At 42.4% G+C, this 19,054-nt stretch overlaps 1 protein-coding gene across 3 annotated transcripts in view; it reads left to right on the top strand.

The window, feature by feature from the left end:
* Tafa2 (TAFA chemokine like family member 2) overlaps positions 1 to 19,054 on the top strand; it is a 475,874-nt gene that overhangs the window by 47,152 nt on the left and 409,668 nt on the right. The window contains exon 1 of one of the 3 annotated variants that reach the window (XM_087559021.1): positions 16,653 to 16,949. The exons of the other annotated variants lie outside the window; for them this stretch is intronic. The gene's annotated coding sequence lies outside the window, so the exon portion shown is untranslated. Of the gene's footprint in view, positions 1 to 16,652; positions 16,950 to 19,054 lie in introns of those variants that run through there. 3 annotated transcript variants of the gene reach the window in all.

Consider the following 19,054-nt stretch of genomic DNA (forward strand, 5'->3'; position numbering starts at 1 on the left):
TGTATATATGTATGTGAAATGTGCATGTTTATCAAGTAAGGTATTGTCACATTAGGCAAGATATCTGCATGCTAGAGTAAACCTATCTTATTCTAAATTGTTTTCCATGTTTGTGTGGAAATAGTGTAGCGTTTGGTTATTCAGAGCAGAAGTCAGCCTCGTCGGCTCACTAGTTAACAAAACACTTTCAGACATGTCGTCCCGAACACCGAGTCTTGAGGACTCACGGCCCAGGTCTGGTGGGCTGCCTTTTCAGCACATTCTTCTCCTCATTGCCTACCTATCTCTAATTCTGACAGATCTGAAACATGGCCGCCTTTAGAAGCCTCACTGTTCGGATGTCTCTCGATATCAGAAGGAGCTTGTCACGTAGTTCTAGTTGGATGATCTGAAAGCCCAGTCTCACTTCTTTGTTTTATGGTCCCACGCAGCTTCTGCTCTGTCTCGTCTCCTTTCTCCCTCTTATCTGAAGCTGGGCTTGGATGTAGAGTTGCAAGATCACCCAGAAAGGCTAAGACACCCACAATCATGGAATTGTGGCATGGATCCTTCAACTACCAAAGCAAGTCCAATAACTTCTTACTATTCGCTTGTTTTTTCTTTTTTCTTTTTGGACAAGTTTTTAATGTAGTTCACGCTGACCTTTGACTTGCTTTCTAACCAAAGATGATTTTGAGCTTCTGGTCTTCCTGCCTCCACCTCCCTGGTGCTTAGGGTACAGGCACACATCACTGCCTACTTTGTGAGCTGCAGAGGATGAGAAGCAACCCAAGATTTGGGCCTGCTAGGCAAGCATTCTACAACTGAGCTGCATCCCCAGCCTCTCTGGGACTTTTTGTATGCAAATAGATAATCCTTCCCTTTGCTTGTTTGCATATGTTTATTCTTTACTGCTCTGATAAAACACCAGGACCCAAGAAGTTTATCAAAGAAAGGGTTTAATTGGGCTGAAGGTTTCAGAGGGTTAAAATGGGTGATGGTGGAGTGAAGGAGTGGTGACTGGAACAGCTGAGAGCTCACACCTCAAATTGCAAGAAAGGGAAGAGAGAGCACACTGGAGGTGGTGTGGTGGTGAAGAGGCTTTTTAGGACCTCCAGGCCACTCCAGACTCACATCCTTCAAAAAGGCCACACCCCCTAATGCTTCCCAAGGGTCCTATTAACTCAGGACCAGGTAGCTGTTCTCATTCAAACCACCACACCACGAAAGCTATTCAGAATGTATAATTTGTATTTTACCTTAGAATTTCAGTGATTTGATACATAGTCATACAGTACATAGGTGACAATATTTGGCACCTAATAAACCATTGGATTCTGTATTTTGAACTAATTTTTACTATGTCATATTATTCATATCATGTAGTTGGCTTAGCATCCTGTTTATATATTTCTTTTTGTTCTTAGAGAGATTCTGTCTAAATTGATTGAAATATTTTTTTCAGAGCATTGGCCAAGATTCCTTATCTATTGATTTTTCCCACAACACTTGAAATAATACTGAAACATCAGTGCGCCAGACACAGGACAGGGTCAGCAGACGGCTCCTGTTTTGTTGAAGATTCATCTTGCTTCGGACAGTAACTCTTTGGCAGAAGCAACCTTCTGCCGTCAAGCTCCGGATTTCTATTTTCGACTGTAAAAATTAGAAGTTGTAGTCATTAATTTTAACAAGTTATTGAGTTTATTTTGGACACTAACTCTTTTGCAGAGAAGGAACCTAACTGCCTTCAAACTCCAGATTTCTATTTTCGACTGTAAAAATCAGAAGTTGTACTCATTAATTTTAACAAGTTATTGAGTTTACCTTACATCGATAGTGGAGCCAGGTGATGGTGCGAGAATGATTAGCAGACATGGGAGAGCCTGGCAGTGTATGCTGTTCTCTCTGTTGTCATGTTGGACATCAACATGTCACAACACTTTGACTTTTTCTTTCTTCTTTTTTTTTTTTTTTTGCCCTATAGCAAGGGTTCAACACATTTTTGGAGATTTATCAAAATTAAAACACGAATATTTCTGGGGAACTGGCTCTATTGTTATAATATAATTTGATACTTCAATGGCTTTTAAATATATGTCTGTAGAACCACAATTATGCTGGTGATTTGGGTAGCAGCAATTACCCAGGCGAGCAGCTGCAGCTGTGTACAGCTAGGCTGAAGTCACTCACTGCCCCTTCCTGAGCCCTGTGCTTCCCTTCTGTCAGAGAGCCATCCCGAGTTTCAGGATAAAATAACCCAGATCTTTAAACAGGTGATGCATTAACATGTAGGGAGGACATTATCAGAATGTTCTTATATATCTTCAGACCCATGATTTTGGGTTCTGATTTTCCAAGTTTGGGATTCCCCCCTTTTTTGTTGTCATAGACTATCATCCATAAATACATAAACCTCTCCAGATGACGGAATGATTCAGCAAGTTGGTGGTATTATTCGGGCCAAGAGTGAATCCTTGAGTTTGGAGAGTGTTAGGGTGTTTGTCCCTCTCTTTCTTCCCACTTCTTTATCTTGGGTGTGTGAGGAGTGTGTGTGTGTGTGTGTGTGTGTGTGTGTGTGAGAGAGAGAGAGAGAGAGAGTGTATATGTGTGTGTGTGTGAGAGAGAGTGTATATGTGTGTGTGTGTGGGAGAGAGTGTATGTGTGTGTGTGTGTGAGTGTATGTGAGAGTGTGTGTGAGAGTGTGTATGTATGTGTGTGGGAGTGTATGTGAGAGTGTGTGAGAGTGTGTATGTGTGTGTGTGGGAGTGTATGTAAGAGTGTGTGAAGGGTTGGGGATTTAGCTCAGTGGTAGAGCGCTTGCCTAGCAAGCGCAAGGCCCTGGGTTCGGTCTCCAGCTCTGAAAAAAAGAAAAGAAAAAAAAAAGAGTGTGTGAGAGTGTGTATGTGTGTGTTACTGTTTAGCCACTCTATCTATGTAGAGCTGAGGCTAGTTCACATTCCTTCCATTTTTATTTTTACTGCATTGTTCACTATGTACACAAAATAGTAACTGAGACCATGAACGGAATTAAACATACTCTGTAGTGCTTGTGGCAGGAAGAACATTCTAGATACCATTCTCTCTCTCCTGTTGTTGACTGCCGTGTAAGGATGCTTGCACACTTTCCAAAGCAGCGCTGTTCTGCTGTGTGTTTTATGGATAGACTTTCCATTCCAATGGGAGGCACTAAGTCAGAAATGTCTGCTTTATTGAAAATGGTTTGCACTACACACTTACATTGTGTTTCCTATTCCTCCCTAGAACCATAAACATCTAAAGGCTAACATTATTTTGTTTCAATAGTTCAGTGGGAAACTATATCTGATAAGTAAATGAAACATAACTGAAGAATTTATTCTCTGAGTCCTGTTAGTATTCTAACCTCATAAACACACTTCTCTAAATAACATAGTCTATTCTAATATATGGTATAGACATCCTCATGGTAGAAAGAGGGTACAGATATAGAGATTTTTATTGTACATAACATACACAAATCTAAAGCAGAAAGAAATGAACCTACTAACACTTCTGGTTAGAAAAATTACAGTTGAAATCAGAATGAGCCAACCGAAAGATTTTATGGCTACATAATTGTTATTAAATTAGCAATGATGTCTAACAATAAAGTATTGAGTCTTTTGTCTGTAGTGCTAAATAACTTTATAAACAGGCCACACGCATTGTCATTCTGAGCATTAGTCTGCCCTTACAGAAGACTTGCTTTTCTGTAGCAACACCTTTCGGACTTCTTTGCAAGCAAAAAGTCTAAGAACACCATTTCCTTCTCTGGAGAACAACTTTTATCTATGCTGTAAATGGCAAGGAACTAGTGAGAGAAATACACCAGGGCACGATAGTCAGCCATTGCAGGGGAGTCTCAGCGACTCTGTGCTCTGTACCAAGGGAAGAGGCCAAGCCAGCAAGATGGCTGCTGTCTTACGGTTTCTATTGCCGTGAAGAGACACCATGACCTTGGCAATTCTTATGAAGGAAAATATTTAATTGGGGCTGGCTTACAGTTTAGAGGTTTAGTCCGTTATCACCGTGGCGGGAAGCATGGCAGCATCCAGGCAGACAGATGTGGCACTGGAGAGGTAGCTGTGAGTTCTGCATCTGGATCAGCAGACAGCAGAAAGAGATCGTGAGTCAGCCTCTAGGCCTGGCTTGAGTTTTTGAGATCTCAAAGCCCACCCACAGTGACACACTATAGGTGTCCAACAAGGCCACACCTACTCAGAAAAGGCCACACCTCCTAATAGTACCCCTCCCCATGAGCCTGTGGCGGCCATTTTCTTCCAGGTTACCACAGGTGCTGACTGGCTTCTTGGACCAACCTTCCATTTTGGCTTGTTCTGGCTCCTTTAAGAGATGAGATGAATACCTTGCTGCCCAAATAAACAAGTCTTCAAAGGACCTTGGAAACCTTTCTAGCTCCAGCCAACAGATTGGGGTCATATCATCTGAAGCTACAAATTAGAAAGTCCTAACTAATCCTTCTGTCGGAATTTGATCATGGTGGCGATGGGAAGTCACGTCCGTGACTGCTAACATGCTGTCTGTGTTGGTTACGTCTGTTGGGACCATCTTTCGTTTGTTCATTTGTTTTTCTGAAACATGAAGTCCTTTAATGAGTGGGAGTGCCTCAGGATGGGTCTACCATTAATAAGCATACAACAGGGGATGGAGCATTTAGGGAGGTGTTACATCCTTCTGGTTTGCTTCAGTTTTTCTACTTTGAGACCAGTGTGTGTGTGGTTGTAGCTATTTACCATTTTTGAGTTAATCTCATTCTGTCCGAGTGAGAAGGCGCAGAAGGCTAAGAGAGAATGATTTACTACCTTCTGGGGATCTACCTTCTGGGGAAATTTAAGTCTATACCTTCTATTTCTACAATACGTTCATTTATTAAATTACAATCAACCATTTGCGTGCAGAAAAATCATGAGAATAGAACAAAAAGACAAGTGCCCTTTGACCAAGATCTCTTAGAGGGAAAGTGTCATGTTTAAATAATCTTTATGCTTCTAGCACTTTTCACCATGCTTAGCACTTAAAGACTCAATTAATGTTGGCAGAATTAAAGGAAACAAGGGCGATAATTGGGTCAGAAAACACAGCATCTGAATATAGATCTTCCCTCCCGACTGAACACCCAGTGTAACTCTTGGTTTGCCAGAGGCTCAAAGCAAACCTAGGGAATTACGTGTTTCATAGTATCTTAAAAATAATGAAGTCAAAGACTTTTCTGTCCCCTGGCTGTGAGGAGAGGTCTTTACATGGATCTTAACGTAAAGAATATCAACCATCTAGTCAATAGCAGTTTCAGAGGCGAGAGAAACATCCGCCATACTGAAATTGCTCACACCGACTTCCTGATAAAGGCCAGGGTGTAGTCGTCCATCACATTTCTTTGGAAGCGCGTTTGTGGTCCAGTGAGAGTTCAGGGAAGTTTCTCAGCAGAGCTGACCGTTAGAGGCAGTTACAGTGACGCTGCTTCCATGTCGGCAGGGTGACTAGTGTCATTTGCTGATAATATTTTCTAAGCAAGTACAGCTGCCTTACCCTTATTCTTATTTGACAAGGCAAAAGGACATAGCGACAGTTCAAGGAAGTTCACAGAGACATTTGTACGTGTGTTTGTGTGCATGCGTGCATGCGTGTGCATGTGTGTATGTGACAAACTTTAATCATGCACAATCTTAGGTGAAAACCTAATGTATAAAGGGGACAGAGTGAGACTGATCTTGACGGACCGTGAATAAAAGACGGAGAAGCAGCAGAGAGACAGTGACTTCTGGTTTCCAACCAATACCGAGGCCTTCAGGATTCCTGAGAATGCCCTGGCACGCAGTTCAAAAATCTGTTTCTAAAGTCTTTAGTGTTGCCTAGCTCTTGCCTTTGACCGTTTAATGGACGTGTGTTTTAACTGAAAAGCCAAGTCCTATCTGTGATAATTATTTTTTTAAATTTTTATTTGGTGTATATTTCCCATATAAACTAGAAATTATTGAGAAAAGACAGTGAAGAGTCTGAGGAAACATGACTGGGATCCATAGAAGGAAGGCACGGGATGGATGGATAAATCTTTCTGCCCGACAACAGAAAGCAAACTAGGCATAAACAGTGCTACCAGTGTGCTCACCTGGCATGTAGCTCAGGCTAGATCTTTTTCAGATCTGTACTGAGATTCTGGCTGTTCTGATTCGGTCTTCACCCAGCTCTCCTCAGGGTCAGGCTAAGAGTGTGAACCCCTCCAGCTGAGGTGTACTGGTTACACGAGGCCTGGGGCTGAATCTCAAGGAAACCTATGTGTTCAGTGGGCTCATGGAAAGAATAAAGAGGGAAAGGTTTTAGGCTGCGATGTCTGAAAACATCAATGAATCCCTGACAAGGGGGAACCAGAACTATATTAGGAGATACCTGATTTTTTCTTCTACTGAGAAGGACATATTAATTAGCATTTGTACTGTTGAGTTCTAATTGAGTATATCAGGTAAATCAGTATAAGATTAGTCAGGATGAGGGAGACAAGATCCTCTTATCTGTGCAGTTCTTATTGGTTCTGTAAAGAGCTCACACTTTACCGAGAGGCAGCTTCTCTCGAGGACCTCAGGCTCTGTCTAAACAGAGTTCCCAAGGGAGGATTATCAAACTAGAGTCTGGAATCTGATTGTTTTATCTTAAAGATAGTCCTTATCAGAGGTATTACTGAGACCACTCAGGGCATAGGGTAGCAGTCTCTGTGCCTCTGGGAGCCTTAGATCATGTTTCCAGGTATAACAGAATATTGAGCCGCACTGTTTGCGATGTGTCTTAGCTTTAGGGACAGGATTTCAAAGCTAGGCTCAGGGAGATTAGGCATCTCTCATTCTTAGGAGAGTCACCAGGATGAGGAAATGCATCCTTCATACAGGGCGGAGAGGCCTGAACCTTGCTACAGTCAGGTCTTTAAACAAACGTCCTTTGCAGAGGAACAGATGGAGTTTGATATCATCATGCTGAGTGAAACCGGGCAGACTCAGACAAGTGTCACACGTTTTTATTAAGTGATAAATCCAGGTTTAAATTATGTGCATCTATCTGTCTATACATATGATGCAGAACTAGAAAGGGGACCTTTGCATGGAGTGGGGTGGGGGTAGTGACTAGAAAGAGGAAGGAATAAAAGGAGGGCAAATATGAGCAGAGTACATGTGTATCTATGAAGGTGTCATAACAAAGCCCTACTTTGTCACCAATTAAAAGAGTAAAGAAAAAAATAGCCTGCTAGCCCAGAGCATCCTAGCACGCGGTGACGTGGAGTATAGATGACATTCTGCCACCAGATAACAGGAAGGGCTGCTTTTGCCTAATCTTAATGTTGTCTCGTTTTAAAGGTTAGAATCTCCTCTCTCATTAATCCAGAACGTGCAGAGATATAGGTGAAGCTATTCATTGTTGCTTTGTCCTGCATCCCAAAGAGTGTCTTGTAGTATCACGAGAATACTGGCTCGTGGCGTGAGCTCTCAGCGAAGGTTTTAGCCTCTCTTTAATTTTCCAGCATTTCATTTTCACTTCACTCTTAAATTTTCCAGCATTTCATTTTCACTTTAATATTTTAATTTCAAGCTATTGTTACAAACCTCTAGCTTATTTTAACCTTTCCTGTTCTGTGGTAGAAGGACAGAGTCATCCTTTTCCAGAGCTAAGGTGATCTTACTTTGCTATGCTCCCCTGAGGCAGAAGTGATAGGCAGAGACGACATTCAGACATAATTGCATGTCTCTGTAGAGGAAATTCTAGAAGAAGTTCCTCTTTTGATATTTGGTCGAAGTGTTAGATGCCAGGCTGACACAATACGGGACAAAGGTTTCTTGTAGAAGCTTGGTGACATTCACCCTCTCCATGAAATGCAGCTTCTGGAGAAGAACATATATATCTCGCTGACAAAAACACGTGGCATTTATAATTTGCCTGTTCTTTTCCAAACCTCTACCTTACTTGGCTCGAAAAATCTATTAAATCTATTAATTTATTAATAAGATGATTTATCAACATAAGGAAGCACTGGAATTTTAAGGGATACCCTGTCCAAAGACACAGACAACAAATCAAGAGGAGACGTTGAATAGGGTTTCAGGAGGAATATGACTGAGGAAAATAATCAGATTTCTGCTACTTCTGCCGGGGTTGCCGTTTCTAACTGCTACATATAACACATGAATGACCTGTAATGGGAATATGCTGGCATGTGGCTCCAGGTATGTTACCTTGGACATGTTTAATAGAGACCGTATTAGTATTTTATAAAGGAATAGAACTGTTAGTATGATATATGTAATATATAATGAATATATCTAAAAAGAATATATATTATACATAGGTATGTGTACACACATACATATATATACATATAGACACAAGAATACATGTAGATACATATATGAAAAGATTTTTTTTTATATCGGCTTACAGGATACCATTCAGATAGTCTAAAAATGTCAGTTTCATTCTGGGGAGGCCAAGAGTCTGATCGTTCAGTCTATGAAATTGGATGTTTCAGTAATCCAAGCCTGTCACTGTAGATCTAAAAGATTCCTGGAGATCAACTGGTCTTTAATCCACTTTGGAAGCCTGAGGACATTGCTTCCAACATGCATGAAGGGATGCTGCAGCTGCAGGTAGATGAACTTGTCAGGGCAAGGAGGTGAAAGGTTAACATTGTCTTCTATGTTCTTTTATCTGGGCTTTCACGGAAAGTGCCACTGAGATTTTGGATAGTCCCTCTGCTTCAAGTGATGGGATCAATAAAACCCCTCATCGGAATGCTCAGCAACCTGGGTTTTAGTTGATTCCAGGTACAGTCAGTCTCTTGACAACCACGATCAGCCACCACAGAGCCCCTCAGAAAACTAGTCATGCGTGTAGATTATTTCAATAATGGACAATCTAAGCATTTTCAGAGGGATGAATAAGAGTTATAAAAGACAGGGTTGGGGATTTAGCTCAGTGGTAGAGCGCTTGCCTAGCAAGCGCAAGGCCCTGGGTTCGGTCCCCAGCTCTGAAAAAAAGAAAAAAAAAGACTATGGACTTCTCACTCTTGGTGCCCATCAAGAGATGAACGAAGTGTAGTATAGCTACACAAGGGACAGACATTTTTTAAATAATCATTTTATCTGTTTACATTTCAAATGATATCCCCCTTCCTGGTTTCCCCTCTGTAATTCCCCATCCTATCCTCCCTCTCCCCCTCCCCTCTTCTCTCTATGAGGGTGCTTCTCCACCTATCCACTCATGCCTCACTGCTCTAGCATCCCCCTATGCTGGGGCATCAAGCCTCCATAGAACTAAGGGCCTCCCCTCCCATTGATGCCAGATAAAGTCATCCTTTGTTACATATGTAGCTGGAGTCATGGGTCCCTCCATGGATACTTTTTGGTTGGTGGTTTAGTCCTGGAAACTCTGGGTGGTCTGGTTAGTTGCTACTGTTCTTCCTACATGTGGAGTTTAGATTTCAATAAGAGATGTGAATGTATGAAGACTGTGTATTAATTGGCAGAAGGGAGGAGGTTAAGACAAGCAAGGGATGAGCTGGATGTTACCATAGCATCCAGGATCACATATGCAAATACCACCATGAAACCCATTATGCTATAGAATTAGTTTTGGAAGATTGGTTGGGTATATTACATAGATCTCTTGCCAGAATGCTTGCCTAGCATACATGAAGTTCTTGGTTTGAGCCCCAGCATGGCTCAAAATAAGTATGGTGACACATGCCTGTGTTCCCACTAATTGGGAGGTAGAGGCCAGAAAAGTAGCAGCTCAAGGATGCCTTTGGTGGCATAGAGAGTTTGAGGCAAACCTGAGCTACATCAGAGACTGTCTCAACAACAAGGTCATCTGATTCTTCGCAGGCTAAATGTGATATAAGTAATGGAGTATGTTGGCCTTGGCACTGAGAGAGCTCTTTGTGTTTCTGAGCTTAAAGAGTTATGGGGCTGGGGATTTAGCTCAGTGGTAGAGCGCTTACCAAGGAAGCGCAAGGCCCTGGGTTCGGTCCCCAGCCCTGAAAAAAAGAACCAAAAAAAAAGAGTTCTGAGATTTTTCTTTTTAAAGTGAACATGTGATGAGAGCATCACATCCTGAAGCAAACAACGAGGCCAGAAAAGTAAAGAGGAACAGTTGCCAGAGCAGGGGGCTCGAGGAATCACAGAGAAGGGAATAGCTGGGTACATGCGATCCAGTCAGAGAAAAGGGAATAGGCATAGTCTTTAGGGAAGGAGAGGGAGGTAAATATGGAGGGAGGAGGAAGAATAACAGTAGGAATGAATGCCTGAGAGTGGCATGAGGATCCAAGTATTAACTATCTAAAAACTCCCACGATATGTGTAATTCTGTGTATAAACACACACATGAAGTTTAAATAAAACTTTATCATCCGGACTGACAATGTTCCCAAGAGTCAAAGACAACCTAGCAGAAATCCTAGTGCCAGGCATGAGATGTCTTCTTTTGAATTATTGGTCAGGGTTGTCCAAGCAGCACAATGCACATCAGAGACAGGGTCTAGAGGCCCCTGGTCTGGAACTGACTTGAAAGACTTCTCCCTGGAGATAGAAGTCACCACGAAAGCTTCCAAAGGAGGAAAGCAGCTAAAATTTTATCCACTCATGATGTCAACGAACCCCAATAATGACTAGCATGGCATGGTAACCCCATGGATGCAGTAGTGGCATGCATACCTTGGCGATAACCCACTGCTGTCTAATTGGACTTCAGATCCATTCAACAGAAGGAAATCTTACCTGGTCCTGGAAACCTGGCCAACTACTCAAGGCTGTGAAGTTGTGAATCTTGGAGAAGAACCTAAAACCACCACTCCATGGAGCCTTCATAATCCCTAATTACATGATAATTATTTGTCCTTATACATAATCCCTAATTACATGATAATTATTTGTCCTTATACTCACAGGTATGTGTAGTCCTCATCCATCATCAAAGAAACTTCTCTTTGCCATAGATGGAGACCATCGCAGAAAACCACAACCAATTGAAAGGCAGAGCAGTGGAGTCCAGTCCCAGTGGATACATCTACAATACTGCCCCCACTGCTAAGGCTCAGGAAGCATTGCAGAAGAGGGAGCACAAAGATTGCAAGGGCCAGAGGTTCAGAGAGTTTGCCAAGTGGTGGCGTCTCTTAGGAATGTTAGAAGCTGCACTCATAAAGACTTACCAACATGCCCCCCTGACCATGCGCTGAACAAGGGCAGCAGCAATAGACATGCAAAGTAGATGGAGGAGTCCAGTGAGGCTGCAGGTAGCTAAGGAATGCTGAGAGTGGGAGGAGTGGTCTTCAACGGGGAAGAGCATGTTAACTGGTTATCCAATATCAGTTAGCCTTGAAAACATACATACTACATTATGAAAATGGATAGATATATATTATATGTTATGTATATAATATGTTATATATTATATAACAATGGAAAAAGAGGACATGAACATGAATTTGAAAGAGAGCAAGGGAGTATATATGGGGGGATTTGGAGGGAAGAAAGAAATGATGTCATCCTTTTTTATTGGATATTTTCTTTATTTACATTTCAATTGTTATCCCCTTCCCCAGTTTTGTCTCCAGAAATCCCCTATCCCATCTCCCCTCCCCTGTTCTATGAGGGTGCTCCCCTTCCCACTCACCCACTCCCTCCTCCCTCCCCACCATGGCATTCCCCTATACTAGGTCATCAAGCTTTCACAGGACCAAGGGTTTCTCCTTCCATTGATACCCAACAAGGCCACCTTCTGTTATATAATCTTAAAAACAAAAGAAAAAAATCTAACAAAACGATAATATATACAAAAAATTTAAAGAAAAAAAGCACCTGAAAATGCAGGTTGGAGGGATCATGTTCCATGGCTCTCCCCAGTGGGGGAATGCCGGGATTTGAATCCCAGCTATATATTTGCTTATTTATATCTTTAATGTGGTTATTGACTTCTGGATGCACCATTGTGTTATGAATAATTAAATTAATCTTAAACAGTTTCACTATCTCTGGTACTCCCTTTTGATTAAGGATAGATCTGTTTATATTGCTAAGAAGTCACTTAGATGTAAGGGGATTCTGGTAACTTAAAGTTATCTTTCTTCTAGAAATGCCACAGGAACCTTATCTTGAGAGAGCAGTGAGAAACTTCCCTGGGATACCTCTCCTCCTTAGAACCATGCTCTGCTCTCTTCTTTTGCAATTTTGGTATAGCTGCCCTGCAGGATTCCTCAGTATTGGTTGTCTGTCCAGTGGAGTGAAAAGGGTAGTGGTATTTGGAATTCCCGGCTGTCTACCAATCTTCAATTCTGAGTGATAAGAGGTAGCTGACCAGGCCCTGCCTCTCCTACTCAGTTTTGTGCAGTTTCTCCTTCGTTCTGCTCTGGAGAATTTCATCTGCTCCACAAGTGTTAGCTGAGGGATTGGTGTAGGTCATGTTGGGCATCGGGGATGGGAACATTGACTGGGTGCTTATAGTTGCTATTTTTTTTTCCATTTTATATATAGTAGAACTTAGCTTTCTTCAGACATAAGTTCATAAAGATAGTAAGTTATTTAATCTCCATATCTGCCATTTCTTTATTCATAATAGATGAGACTGATAACACTACTACCACAGATGGAAATAAAGTGCCTTCATATTGGATGTCCAGGATAGCATGAAAAACTGCACTAGTGGACACCTGCAACCACCACAGCATCGATGACAGAGTGACAAAGAGAGTGTCGTATATTTAATTAGGAAGATGTATAGCTGCCAGAAGCATCAGAATTGAGAGTGAACACGGCCCTCCCAGTCTCAGCTAAGTAGGTTAACTGGGACAAGCATCAGTCATACCTAAAGGTAAAGGGGGGTCCTGCAAGACTAGCATTCAGCTTCCTGTGTTGGAGATGGATGGATCTCTTCAAATTCCTCTCTCTCTCTCTCTCTCTCTCTCTCTCCCTCCCTCCCTCCCTCCCTCCCTCCCTCCCTCCCTCCCTCCTCCCCTTCTCACCCTTCCCTCCCTTCTTCCCTCCCACATTTTTCCCAGACAGGGTTTCTCTGGGTAGACCTGGTGTCCTGGAACTCCCTCTATAGAACAGGCTGGCCTCGAACTCAGAGCTCTGCCTCTGTCTGCCTCCTGAGTGCCGGGGTTTCAGGCATGCACCATCACTGCCCAACCTTTGAGTTATATCCCTTAATTTCCCCAGCTTTAAAAATTAAAAAACAAAAGCATTTGAAACAGAGCCAAATCAAGAGACTGTTCACTTTAAGGGATGAAACCACAGAGCCTCCACATTCATTAAAGTTTTCCGTTTGAAGCAGCAAAGAGCCAGGCCAAAATTCTTTGTTTGAAAATTATGAACAGCAGTTCCTTGCTTCACCCTAGGCTCGCAGACAGTTCTTGCTTAAAGCATACCCGTAAGATCAGTGAGGGATGATTTCCCAGTTCAGGTTTAGTTGGTTATGACCTTATTATGAAGAGAATGCATATTTTCATATATTTAAAGTGCACACACCCATATTTTGAGATAAATTACCTACCCATGCTTTTTTTTTTTTAGAAGTGTTTTAAAAATTTACGGTAGGAAAATTAGGAACAAAGGTTTCTGTTCAGCTTGTCACTTGTATTTCCCTGACTCCATATATAACTTTGTCTTTTTGTGCAATCAAACTTATGCTCCCATTGGGCCTTCATAAAGCAAAGTGTATACAGGTACATTATATTCATATAGAAAAATCTCTGTTGAGCCAATGGAGAAGCTACATAAGCAGGTAAAATATTCTACTGTACGAATGTTCTCTCTCTCTCTCTCTCTCTCTCTCTCTCTCTCTCTCTCTTTTGAAGTATTGTCTGTCAAATCTAACCGTCACACATAACAGGCAAGTGCTCCACCAGCTAACTTCAGCCCTAGTCCCACCTAATTTCACCTTTCTTTCTCTTGTATGAGTTTACACAAAATCAGAATATCTTAAATAAAAAAAATGACTAAAAGTAAAAAAAGAAAGAAAGGAAATTGTAAACAGCAAACCCCAACGTTTATTCTTTAAGAGCAGGGAGCGAGACGTAGAAGGTAAAGCCTCTCTGAAGAACCTGCTCCACAGGGAGGCTGTCACCAGCTGTCTTAAGTCCCTTGAGAGAGGAGCTTACAGACACCCTACCTACAGCCAGCCTCCATCCCTCCAGAGCTGTGTAATCAGACTCGTGGATGGAAGACACAGGTCCTGGGAACACAACCTTGATGTGTGTGAGTTTTCCGTCTTCTGCGATGCGTGGGGACTTGGAGCGTCTCTTTCACTATGGAAGGATGACCCTGGCACTTGAGTAACTATGATTAGAAGACTAATAGCTCCGAGCAAACACTTTTCTTAGCTTCTCTAAGCCTATTTCCTAAGCAGTAAGAGCTATTTTAGAGCATAAACAATCATAAGACGTTAAAGGGACAGTAAACATAAGCATGGCCCAGGGACATGGATCATGGTAGATTATAAGCGGGGCATTCTCCCCTGCAATTCATACTTAGCAGGGCTAACCTCCTCTCTCTTCATTCTAGACTGTTTGATCCCACCCATCTTCCAGGTCTTTGACTGGACATGGATGGTCTTCTTTGATTGGTCATTCTCTTAACCTTTCGTTTTCCTCCGGGAGGGAGGAATTCATTAGATGCACAGAGAACTTGGAACTGGATGGGGCTGGGTGAAAGCTTGTGGCTAAGGGGTCGGAGGGAGAAAGTAAAACTATGTAGCACGTTGTATGGAAACGGAAGCAGACACTGAGGCAGGGTGAGGTGTGAGATACTGATTAGGAATCTGTCCCTGTGAAGGTTAAGGAGGGAACAGAGTTGGGTAGGGGGAGATGAGTTGTGATGCTGACCAAAGAAAATTGGTCATTGGAGTGAGTATTTACTGTGCACTTCAGTAGTCCCGAGGTGATCATACCGTCTAGTTTCTCGCGTCACGACCTTTGATCATCGGTTAAACAGATAGCACCAGAAGAGGTTGGTATCCAGTAAGGAGTTATCTGGGACTGATAGAATTCCTCCAAGAGTAGATAGCTAACTTCACGTAGGGCAGGAGGAAGTCTTTGGGTGTCTCCCATAGTGTTCTTGAGTGAAGAAAACTGTAGCTCCCGTTGCAGGCGCTCGCTCACAAAACCACTTACAATCTGCAGACATTAGTCTGGGCAGGCAAGGATAAAAATTTAATCCTATGGCTAAATAATAGGAAACTGTTAAAATATTTACAGTAAAATCTGCCAAGTAGCCAGGACAAATCTCTTCATAAAACACATTTACCCAAGATCACATCACGCTCCGAGGAAATAAAATACAGACTGTGATTGTGGCATTGTCTTTCTAAAGTCTATATTAAAAAAGGACAAGCAAACTAATAAATGACACTGTCCTTTCTCTTGGTCTTTCCTCCCACACCTTTAAAGGAAGAGAAACCAATATTTATCGAGTGCCCACAATCTCCTGAAATGATGGTTGAATTGGGAGTTGGGAGACTATTTTCATCCTGGCACAGTCATTGTGTGACCTTGGGCAAGTCACTGCTTGAGTCCAAACCTCACATCCCTTATTGCTACAGTAAGGACACTGGGTTCCATTCCCTCCAGCTCTCCTGTGCTGTGGTCTCGGAAGACATGGACGCCTTTCTTTGAAAGGTGGACTCCTTGGGCCTTTGTCCCCTGCTATGAGTCAAGCAGCCTACCTTACCAAGATGTACGCTACCCATTGCCTAATCTATGAAGCAGGGGACCTGTTTCTGTGGGACAGACATTGGCGGAGGTGTCTACATCCTATCGTCAACCAGAAGGGACTTGAGTGTCCGTGTTTAGCCTTAAATTAGAACTGTGTATAAACTGTAAAATGGGGGAAGGCACAATCTAGAGTCGTTTGACGCCTTTGTGTTGTGCCTTTTCCATCGCTTGTAACTTGCCAGGCGGCTGCTCTGGCGAGTAATGTTTTACTTTACCGCTTTAGTCTCCTGTGGGGAGGATGAACTGAGAAATGCTTGCATACCTGTGACCCTCAGTCATTCTACCAGGACTCTTCAGTTTGCAGCAGGCATCGGGTGCTCGTGTTGAAAGGGCCCTGGGTAATTATGACTTTCAAAGGCATTAAATTATATTTTCTCCCTTATTTGTCTTTATTTTCCCTTGGCATATCTTTTAACAATTGATTGACAGCATTACTTTCTGGGTTCGTCTTAAAGGTGAACAGCGTTGGCAAGCCCTTCCGTTTAATCATATCTAACCGTTTCATACAAATGTATGGTTTATTCATTTATATCCTTAATTATCCTGCAAGAATGAAAGAAAATTGTTTTTTCACTTGATTCTTTAGGTGTCATGAAGTCTATTAATTCTGCGACACTCATTGAATTCAGGAGAATGCTGGCAAGCCTGTTTAAAAATGTAAATCTTACACCTCCTCTGGAAAAAAAATGTTATTTTAAATTAAAATGTACTTTTCTGTTTCTTTTGTGTCACATGTCCTGAGTGGCGCACTGACCGGAGAAGAAGTCGCGAAGCAGCCATTTGGTTGTACCATGGGAGGCCAAACTTTGCTGAGAACTGCATGCTCACTCAGTGGCAGGCTCTAACTGGCACTGAGCAGCTTGCTGTAATGCCCAACCCCCTCCATCCCCATAGCAGTCGCCGTATGACTAGGCTTTAGAAGATAGACTTACAGTACCAGCGGCTGTTTATTCTTTCATTCTCGGAAGCGTGGCTGTGTACCTATGCTGTGGCTGACACTGGTCTAGGAAGTGGAGTCAGAGCAGCAAACTGTCTGTCAAAAATCCCTGCGCTTATGAGACACATTCCACAGGGAGAAGAAAAAAAAAGAATCTAAGCAAATAAGTTGCACGAAAGGTACATCAAGAGCTAAGGTGTGTGACAGGAAACAATGAAGAAGGATGAAAGAACTGGGACTGTCAGCATAAAGGTCAGTGTGTAATTATAAATAGCTCGGTCGGGGAAGACGTCAGAGAGGAGGCGGCATTTGAAGCAAAGACTTAAGGGATGAGACCAGTTCGTAATGGGTAGAACATTCCAGGCCCAGGGAATACACAGTGTGGAAGCCAAGGGGTTCCTGACAGAGGCCTGTGTAGCAGCTCCATTGGGATGGTGGGTGTGAAGGGTTCATGAGATCCCAGAGTGGTCGGAGACTCAGGGAGGCCCCGATGCAGGTTGATTTCTCTGGCCGCTGTGGGGCTTTATTCTAGAACACTGGGGAGACACTGAAGGGTTTGAGCAGAAGAGCAGTTCTGTGATCAAACTGATGGCTCCGGAGGGCCACTCAGACTTCCCTGTTGAGACTAGACCATATGCTGACAAAGGCTGAGCCCAGCCACCTGAGCAGAGGCAACCAGGGTAGTGCAGATACTGAGTAAAGGGAAACCGCTCTGGAGATTGCGTAGTGGTGGCGAGGAGGGTTGGGACTCTGGGCTGAATCTGGAATAAAGTCTCAAAAGGGGCTTCTTGGGTTCTTATTCATGTTCCAGGAATAGCAGATGGGGATGTGGATCGATAGGGGATGTAATTTGGAATTAGCAAACTCTAAATTAGAACCCAAATTTTTTTTTGTCACCTATCAACGGTGTGACCTTGGGCAAGTCGTTTCTCCTCTTTGGAGCTGCTTACACTGTTTGTTTTTGTGATGGGATAATAAGAACCACCTCTTAGGATTTTGTCAAGATTTAATTGGTAATATTTGAAAGCTCCTCATAGAGGGTTTAGCATACTAAGTGCTTCATGAATATTAATTTCCTTCAGCTCCTCATTAGCTTAACTACGGTATTTTACAATGTAAGTTCAACAGATCATGGCTTGTTTGCCCATGAACTAGAAATATGTTCCTCTGACATTTTGGGCAGGATCTGTGCAGGATATTTTGCAGTACGTCTGTCCCTCTGGTAGCAGGAGTAGAAACAGGAGTTTTTCTGCTCAAATTCTGCAATTGTATGGCAGTACCCCCCCCCCCACCTCCCAACCCCCCCTACAGTCTCAGGATTGAGATGAAGATCTTTTTTGAAGCAGAGGTTTCCACTGGAGAGGGGAGTGGGATGAGGTCTCAAGAGCCCCAGAGAGTCTTCTCAAATTTCAAGGATAGTTTGTGAATGTGCATATGGGAATAAGAAACCACGCACAATGATCTTCTTAAAGGGGTACCGGGTACCAAGACATTATCCACTATCGTTCTTATAAAGCTTGACTTAGCCAGGGCTGGCAATCGGCTCCTGCTTCGTGTGAAAGAACTCACCGCCCACTCTTACTAATTCTCCTAACAAACATTTCACCACAAAAACACTTTGTGGTTAGATCTTATCCTGGCCTCTTCTATTTCTCAGTCTGTCAATATCTTCTGTCTTCGACTGCCCAACCACTGCTAATTATAGACATCTCTCTGAGTATATTGTTTACAGAAAAGAGTTTCAGATCTCAGCATACATTGTATCTGTTGCCAGTTTGAATTACAAGGATACATCTTTTACTTTTCTGCTCAGTAGTCAATCCAAAAGAAAAAAAGAAAAAAAAAAACCTGTGGGGGTAAAATACAGTGGGAAAGGTTCATCCTTTGGCATTTGTACTCTCTGAATATTATATTAAGATAGTTTCACCTAAGAAAAATTCGATCTTTCTATGGAAATTATCAGACTTGCCCAAAGAATCACAAAGGAGAGGAAAACTCACATTCTGTCTGATTCTGATCTTTTCCCCCATACGAACCATCTGTAGACACACTGACACCTAATGATTCACATCAGTTGTAGACTGCTGTATTGAACAAAACAATTATTAGGTTCCTTGGATATTTTCGATTGATTTCTGGATCAATTTTGTCCACATTAATCATGAACATGTATTTCTCCCAATAAAATTTAAAAACAAAATTTAAAAATAATAAATAAAACAAAATTTAAAATAAAGACTTGCCCATTTGTTAAACAGGAGCCACATACCAAGGGCTGCTATGTGCACCAGACGATGACCTAGGTGAGTCTGAAATGTCATGTGAAAAGCAATCCTCTGTCTGGGATGAGCCAGATA

This window comes from Rattus norvegicus, chromosome 7, assembly GCF_021556685.1.
Source record: "Rattus norvegicus strain SHRSP/BbbUtx chromosome 7, alternate assembly SHRSP_T2T, whole genome shotgun sequence".
Taxonomy (NCBI): domain Eukaryota; kingdom Metazoa; phylum Chordata; class Mammalia; order Rodentia; family Muridae; genus Rattus; species Rattus norvegicus.